Below are 8,982 nucleotides of genomic sequence, written 5' to 3' on the forward strand. Positions count from 1 at the left end.
AAATATTTACTACAATGTTGTCAAATTGCTTACCAAGATCATGTACCACCTTTTTCAGTCCAAACACACGCATGCACGCACGCAGACACACAGACACATGCGCACACACACACACACACACACACACACACACACACACACACACACACACGTGAATGGAGCGCCGACACATCACACATATTCAGGGTAAAAATCTTCTGAATCGGTCACTGTAGCTAGCTAGTCCCACTGGATGGATAATGGTCAGAATTTACTGTGTTCTTCCTTGACCCATGCTACACCCCTCCACTGAGTTTCGTGAAAATCGGTCTTGTAGTTTTTGTGTAATCTGACAGACACAGACACACACGAGTAAAAACATTAGCTACCTTCTGCGTGGAGTTGACGACTGTTTGCTAGCACGTAGTTAGCGTTATCTATCTCAACTGTTAGATTAGGTAGTAAATATAACAACCTTACCCTGTTTGGCAGTGTTTTTGAACATATGTTCAATATTCTGCGACAATGACGCTGCTGCCTGCTTTCTCTCCCGTCTCTCCTGCTCTTTTCACCCCATACTCACTATCCAGCTTGATGTCGTTTGCATAACGTCAGTTGCTGCGCACAGGGCCAATTTGGTGCCCTAGGCAAGATTTTAAGTGGTGCCCCCTGCATCGCAGGGTCATTGTGTTCATACACTCACAGACTGCATAGCTTTATGTCTTTGAGATCTTCTTTATTTTAGAAACAAAACCCCCACACAAACAGTATAAAAACAGTATTAAAGAAACAAGTGACATAAAATGAATTATAAATACAGTATTATAAAAGTATTGCACGAAAAAACGATATTACAGACACCTTAGTGCAATATGCATAATGTAGCAATGTTCTACAGCAGGGGTAGTCAATTATGTTGTGTCAGGGTCCACATTTCTTGGTCAAGGTATAATCAAGGTCCAGACATGGACTAAATCTGTGAATTAGTCATTTACCCCGTTGCTTATATTTAGTACATTCATTTCACTAAGTACAAAAATCAACTGGTTAAATAAATGTATATATTTGTATTAAAACGGTTTCAGACCACTTACATTTTAATTTGTTAAAGATTATTGTAGTCATATAGATAAACATAATAGAAACTTTCAAGCATTTTGTGTCTTATTAGATTAAAGTCTGTAGCATTTCCCTTTGTCCCACTGTGCACTGCACAAAATTAGTGTTGAAAAATGAGGGCGAAGACGATTGAGTAATTCAGGGTGCGGGTTCTGGGGAAGATTTTAACAACTGGAGACAAGTCAAAAAACAGCTCAAAATCTCCATGAAATCAGGCAGATTTGGACTCAAACATATCTTTGCTTCACAACCACACATCAGCAGCGGAAAATCCCATATCAAGCAACATTATATATGCAAACTGGACGCGGTGCCGGTGGGTGTGATGGAAACGTGTCGCTGCTGAAACGCGTCTGCACTGAAATCCGCTGCGTCCGCCGCTGCCGGACGAGTTTCTAGGTGAACACAAGCTATGGCACCGTGACCCCCGGTCGTGTGCGCACTTTTATATTTTAGAGGCGAGGTTGACAATGTCCAATTTGAGCTGCTTATGTATAGAAATCAGCAAAACCCAATAGCTGTGTTTGTGTTGTTTTTGACAGTACAAAGTGCCGCTGTTGCCCAGTGCAACTCACTGACTGACTCCCTAACAGCAGCTCTATACAGGACATCCCATATTAACACTCACATCCTATTGGCTAATAACCAGGAATTGCTGTGACTTGGTTCCACACAATAACAAGCACTGAGTGCAACAAACCTCCGTACAAATGTTCACTCTTTCGGGCGCCCCTAGCATTTGCCTGTTCCGATAGGGCCGGCCTTGGCTTCGCATGTAATACTCCTGTAAAGGATCATTTTAATGAAGACAAAAAAACGGACTTTGGCTACAGGCATGTGCAATGCCGTGTTTATGTGAGAGCTGTGACGCGCTGTAGCAGCAACTACATGTTTTCTACATCTCATCTCTAATGTGAGACAATAAATACATGCATGTGCAAATAGTGCTACATGTTCAATGAATCGCCAACATTGGAATCGGCAGGGACATGTATCTATGTATTTAATATTGGTTTAGTTATTTATTCCTGTAGTGTAAAATAAAAACCGCAAGAGTAGAAAAAGCATTTTTGCACGACCACGGTGTATTTCTGCGCTCGATCATTGTAGCAGTGAATGACGTCATACAAGCCCGCTGTGTCAATCACAGCCAGTGGGCGGTGTCCAGTGCGCTTATTGGCCGACATTATACTTCAGCGTTTAGTGTCACCGTCTCACAAACACTGAAACCCCAGAGGAGATGAGATGTAGTAAACATGTAGTTGCTGCTACAGCGCGTCACAGCTCTCACATAAACACGGCATTGCAGGAGATGAGTGACGGCAGAAACAGCGCACAGTTACTAGCGCCCTTCCGCGCCGATGTTCCGTTGCCGGAGTAGCTCAGCTGGAGAGCAGCAGGGTGACGATCCGGAGGATCCGGGTTCGAGGTCTGGCCCGGCAATGTGTGACTTGACATCCAGCCAATGTTTTTTTATTTGCAGGACGATGTCAAGCAGCGACCATGATTGCACTGCGCTGTATAAGTCATGCTCGCACTGTCCCGGGCCTTTGCTTTTGTATGCAGGATAATCCATGCCAGAATTAAAAATGAATACACAGAGAAAATCATCAATGAATCAATACATGTTGAAATAAATAAATGAATACATCAATAAATAAATAGACATTTAGACAATAGACATAGGTCAATATGCAGCGGCTCGTTTGGAAAACCGAGCTCAACATCCTTCCCCAACAAATAGGCCACGACTTGCCGCAGCCCTGTAGACGGGGCGTCCATTTTCCACATGAATTTACTAGCTAAGAGTTGTATTGTTGTGCAGAAGCTATTTTTGACTTTGTTCTGAATCGCACTGTCTGTTACACGTGGCTCGAAGCCCAATGTTTGCGCTACAATGTTAACGTTCATATTTCACACTTTCTATGTTTGTCTTTTTTTTAGCCCAAGTGTCCAGGCTTTTCGCGCATGTAGACGATGTGCAAAAAGAAGCGCACTTTCCCGCTCCAGCGCCGCGCTGTTATGTCATGCTGTAAATATAGTAGTACTGTGATGAGCCAGTCGGCTCTGTCACTGATTGAATTGGCTCTTATTAACCCTAATTGGACTGAGCATTGCGACCAATCACGGGATGTCATACCGGGAGCAGATGGGGATATAAGCAGTGCTCAGAAGACACAAGAGAGACTCTTTCTACGGCTAGCATTGCTTGTGTTGGTTTGTGTGCAGATAATAGGGGGCTGCTTGTTTTTACATGTGCAGTGTGCAGTGTGCAGTGTGCAGTGTGCAGTGTGCAGTGTGCAGTGTGCAGTGTGCAGTGTGCAGTGTGCGCCAAATGCTGGGGAGCTGTTCAGTTGACGGGAGCTCTCTGACTCTATTTTAAATCTATATGTGTTTGTTTGTGGGATTATGTGTATTTGATTACATGTTTTCATTGGGCAAGGACTTGTATAAAACCAAGTTTAAACATAGTAACAGTTTCTTTGCTTTAATTTATGAATTTATGGTTAGACTTAAACATACTGCTATTAATCAGTCTGTGTAACAGGGCCAAGTGAGTGATTGATTGATTGGATTGTGCTGATCCTATTAGCTATATTCCAATCAATTGATCTAAAACAACAATTAACCCGTTTTTTGTTTTTTTTTGGCTTTACATTGAAGAGTTTGTATTTTGCTTTTATAGTTGAAATTGCTGTTGTAATTGTGGTAACTTATATTGGTGTGTTTATTGTATGGTTTATCTGATGTTTATATTGTGGTTTCTTTTCACTTACATTGGTGTTTATTGTATGGTTTATTTTAGTATTTCTTTAATGAAGGTCAATTGCGGTTTTATTATATTAATTGGTCGTATGTATTTGAGGGAGAAATTAACTTAACTGTTTAATGGATATTTACTTTTTATGGATTGTTTAGTGATACTGTGATTGTTATTCTATTTGCCTAAATTGCACATTGTGTACCCAGCGTATTAAATTGGTTATTAAAAAGACTTGGTTATATACTTCCTCTTGGCTTTTCACTCTCCCTTTAACATCACTAATTTTAGCTTCCAGGGTTATTCGACCAGACCGTCCGGTAAACCAAAGGTGGTGGCAGCTACACGCTCCTCTGTCAAATCCAGTTAGGACACGACCTTACTAGGACAGGTTTCGTTACAGTACATTTTGATGATCCTGTACTGTTATCCTTACCAGCAAAGGCAGATGTGACAAATGAATGCATAACAATAATATTAGTAAATTGGGTTTGATGTATAAGGTGTTGTAGATTATGCAATAGAGGGCGGTGACGTGCACTAGGAGACTATACTATTTTGTGCATATGGCTCTCCTAATATTTTCGGTCAGCTTATTACCCAAAATATCAAATACTCTTCAGGATTGCATTCCACAAATAAAGCCAATCCGTTTTTAGTGTTTCTCTGAACACATCCAAGCTTACCTAGGCGCTACATATTCTTTTCAATTACCCGTAATTCTGATCTGTATTTTGGCTTGTTAATAGAAGATATTGAAGTTGGACTCCTAATTCAAAATAACCAATATGTATCTCAACGTAATTTACTGACAGACATCACTCTTTATCACTTTCACTTTTGAAGGAACTGCTTTGTATTCTGTGTATTGTTTTATTGTAGTGCTGCTTCCTTTCTTGGCCAGGTTTTACTTGCAAAAGTGATTTTATTCTCAATGTAAGCTCAAAGTCAAATAGTTTAAATAAGAAAACAATGTATTGAAATGAGAACATCATGAACCTGTGTAATTGTGCTGAAGGACAAGCACTGAAAGCAGAGAGAATTTTGTGTTTGGCATTGAATAGCCTTAAAGAAAACTATGCCGTTTTTGGAAACTTTCATATTTAAGTTGAATGTAGGCAAAAACATTCCAGTCACTCTGAAGAGAGAATACAGTTTACTGTGTGAATAAGTAGCCCCTGAATTGAAGATAAAAATCAAAAGTGCTGTTCGTAATTAGTTTACACTTTTACATCAGATGTCTTGTTTTTGCTTTCCAAATTGAGGAGTTGTGGCATATAATGTAAATGAAGTTACTTCACTAGTAGTGTGATTTCTACGTTGTGTATGTGTGTTTGTATATATGAACTCATACATTTTTTAAAGATTGTATTTGGAAAACAAATTCAGGTATAGCACGTGTCCCCCTTTTGAATGGGTTCTATATATAACATTTTAAAACGAATGGTTCTGTATAGAACGCTATGTTTGGGGGTTCTTCATGTAACCCCTTTGAAGGGGTTCTACATAGAACCATAAAGGGATCCACCAGAGCGATTACTCGAGGAACCCTTTATGGTTCTGTGCAGAACAATTTCTTCTAAGAGTGTGGAGTGTCGCCACACAATTTCTCTCCGAGGGCTTTTGACCAATGGCAATCCAATCCTGAATGACGTCACCACTATCCTGTTGTACTTTATGCGAGAGATGTATTAAGTAGTTTATAATGAGAAGAATAACAATAATCGCCTGTTTTTCATAGTTGCCTATAGGTTTTGTATCCATTGTCTCCTTCATATTAGGAAAGGAAGTTGATCCATAGCCTACTCAGAGACAACTGAGAGTTGGTCTCTGAGCAGCAGCACAAAGGGGTCGAGTCTCTCAATGTCCGTGTGTTGGAGATATTCCACCATATTGGTCCCAGCCTTTAAAACAATGTTAAAGAAGATGTTAAAGATCTTGTAGAAATATATTGCAGAAGAGCAGAACTACAATCACACTTTTTCAATGCTATTGCTGTTTTCTACCTCCCTGGTGAGGTACCAATGCGGGAAGTTTGAGAGAGTATTTCTAAAATGTGTATGATCCAATACACACAGTTATTTAAAAAGCTGACGTCTTGTACATGCTCACCAGAACCAAGCCTAATTAAATAACACATTTAATATTAAATAAGTACATGTGCAGTAGCCACTTGGACAATTACAGATCCCCAGGTCAAAACACAACAGAAAGACATGGAAGATCGTATTTTCAAATCACACCTGTGGCCCCCCTAACTGTAATTTGGTATTAGTGGGTCAAAGGATTTATTTGGTTCAAGTGATAATAAGATCATATTTTGAAATGAAACACTACAGGATGTCATATTTAAAATGACTGTGAGTACCTTTCTTTAGTGACGGTTCTGAGGGGGGCAGGGATTAGTTGAGTGTGCTAATTGGAGCTGTGAAGTGTGCAGAGAAAATACAAATGTTTTCTTTTAATATGAAAACAAAGAACTTTTTTTTAACACCGACCTGGGATTGTGTTTCTTTCCAAGTTTCCTTATTGTTTCTGAGAAGAGACTGTTCACTTGCAAAGTGAACTGGACCCGTGTGACTCGCAGGTAAGGAGAGCCCGTGTTGAACTAAGATGGCTACAGTGAGTTTTCCTGGACAAAGCTCGGGCAAAGGATAGCGCAGAGTGCACCTGCACCTGAGATTGTGTTGAGAAGCTTTGTGATAAGAGCAGGTAAAGAGGGAAAAGAAACACAAGTCAGCAGCAATAGTATTTTCTTTCTTTGAAGCACACATTTTGTTTTAACTGAAACGGGACTACAACTTTTGAAAGGGAAATAGTTGCTAGTGCACTGTATTTGTATTGAGTTTATTAGAAGAAAAAAAGCTTATATTTTGGACAGAACGAACTCGTTTGGCATGCAACTAGCAGCAAGCGATGAGAAGCAAACAAAACAGCAAGTTAGCAAGTTACAGGCTGTCCTAGGTCCGGGGGTGCTTATGGTTGTTTATGGGTTCCCTTACCTTAGCCAGTGTCATGTACGGGTGTCCGTACCTTACTAGAGTGTTTGTTTTTATTATAATATATATATATATATATATATATATATATTATAATATATAATAATGTAATATTTCAGATAAATCGTCACAATGAGTGACACCAGCATTATTGTTTTTTTGAGAAATAAAAAAACAGAATGTAGAGAAGAAAATGTTGGAAGGAAGTTGGGAGAAAGACTGGTCTTCGAAGGAGCACCGGGACTGGTGGAAGCAACAACAACCAGATAAGACAGAGAAAGGAATTGTGATATTGTGTCAGGTTGGTGAGAATCAAGAAAAGAAAATAACAGAAATGGAAGATCATCATAAACAGTAATGTGAATTGAGAGCAGAAGTTGTGAAAAATACGATAGAATTAATAGAACTACAAGGCAAATTAGAAGGGCAAGAAAAGTGGTCAGAAAAGGTGAAGGTGTAGGTGCGCGATGTGCTGCCGTGTTAGGAGCGCGTCGCGACACAGATCACTCCGAGGACGACAGGCCCGATTGGGATGATTTAGATCGCAAAGCATGGGAATATGAAAAAGGAGGTTTTGCTAGCGCTCCTCCCCCATATAATCCGGAATATAAATCAATCACTGATTTTGGTTATAATAATACATTGTATCCAGATCTGACCGCTCTGAAAACGGTCCCAGCTGCACCCATGCAAGTCAAAACTAGACAGAGTAAAGAGGAAGGTCAATCAATAGTCTATACGACTAAAACCCATGTCCCCTTCTCCCCAGGAGAAAAAGAAATGATATGGGCGTCCCTCCCAAAATTAAAACCAAACCAGGGTAACACAACTTTTTGGGATATTCTAGATGAAAAGATGGTTATTCACCTCCTTCACCCGCACGATGTACACATCATCGTGAAGGCTAAATGTCCGCCCAACATTTGGATACAGTTACTACGAGAATATCAGACCGGGGAGTGGGCTAATGTAGCCTCTACAGATGAGGAGGAAATAACAGAACTTTTTCACAATGGATCAAGAAAACTGAGATAGTGAAATAATGAAATAATCGAGTGGGATTATTTGACATTTTATTCTAAATAATCATAAGCTTAAATAATAAGTTATAAGGGCTGTTTGAGACACTGCAGGGTCAATAAAACATGCCACAGATCGGATATCTGAATTATCTTTAGATATCAATGTGTATGTGCTTTGTGTGTTTATGTATATGTATAGTTTGAAGGTGATATAAGGTAAATGTCTATGTTTTGGCAATCATTTTAGAATTATATTTAAAAATGTAACAACAGATTTATCATATTCATGAGGATCTTTGGCTCTATACAGAGTGCCTCAAGCATCAGAAATCAGAAAGAAAGACTATTATAAGAAAAGTAATCCAAAATATACATTGAATAAACAGATGGATAATAATAGTAATACATAAATAGTCATGGTGTCTCCACAAGAAGAACCAGAATTTGTTTGTTAAACATCATGTTATGGACAAGCTCTGTCAAAAGTCAAATTCAAGGAAACGAAAGGCTAGAAGAGAGCCTGGTGCAGCCCTGACAGCCTGTGAAAGCAGGAGAATGTAAACAGTCTGGTGACATGTTACAGTCTTTCAGAAAATGTTTGGTTATTGGTGCCTAGCATATAATACCTGAAATGAAAGTCAAAGTAGACCATGGTTTTAAGATGAGTGATGTAGGAAAAGGGTAAGATACCGCAGAAGTATAAGATTACAACTATAGAATAAGTAAGCTCAAGTAATATAAAATGCTTTACAGGAGAAAAGTAAGAATGGAAAGGAAGAGTAAAAGAGAAGGTGTCCTAGGATTATGGGAATCATTATTGAGATCAATGGCCTATTGGCTAATATTTTGTTAGGTACATATATGACTTCAATAAACGAATAATGGAGTGACATCTGTATAAATATAAATAAAACATATTGATAAAAAAACCTGAATACATTTCTTGTAAGAAATTAAGAATAGGAGAAAGAATAGCTGTTAGAATGCAGAGCAATGTTGACCAAGGTTGAAGAGGGTTTGAGTAAGTTGACGAGGGTCTGAGTAAGTTGATAAGGCTTGGGAAGCAGGAAAAGGCGAGTTTGATGTGTGTGAGACAAATGTG

The sequence above is a fragment of the Amia ocellicauda genome, chromosome 10 (assembly GCF_036373705.1).
Source record: "Amia ocellicauda isolate fAmiCal2 chromosome 10, fAmiCal2.hap1, whole genome shotgun sequence".
NCBI lineage: Eukaryota > Metazoa > Chordata > Actinopteri > Amiiformes > Amiidae > Amia > Amia ocellicauda.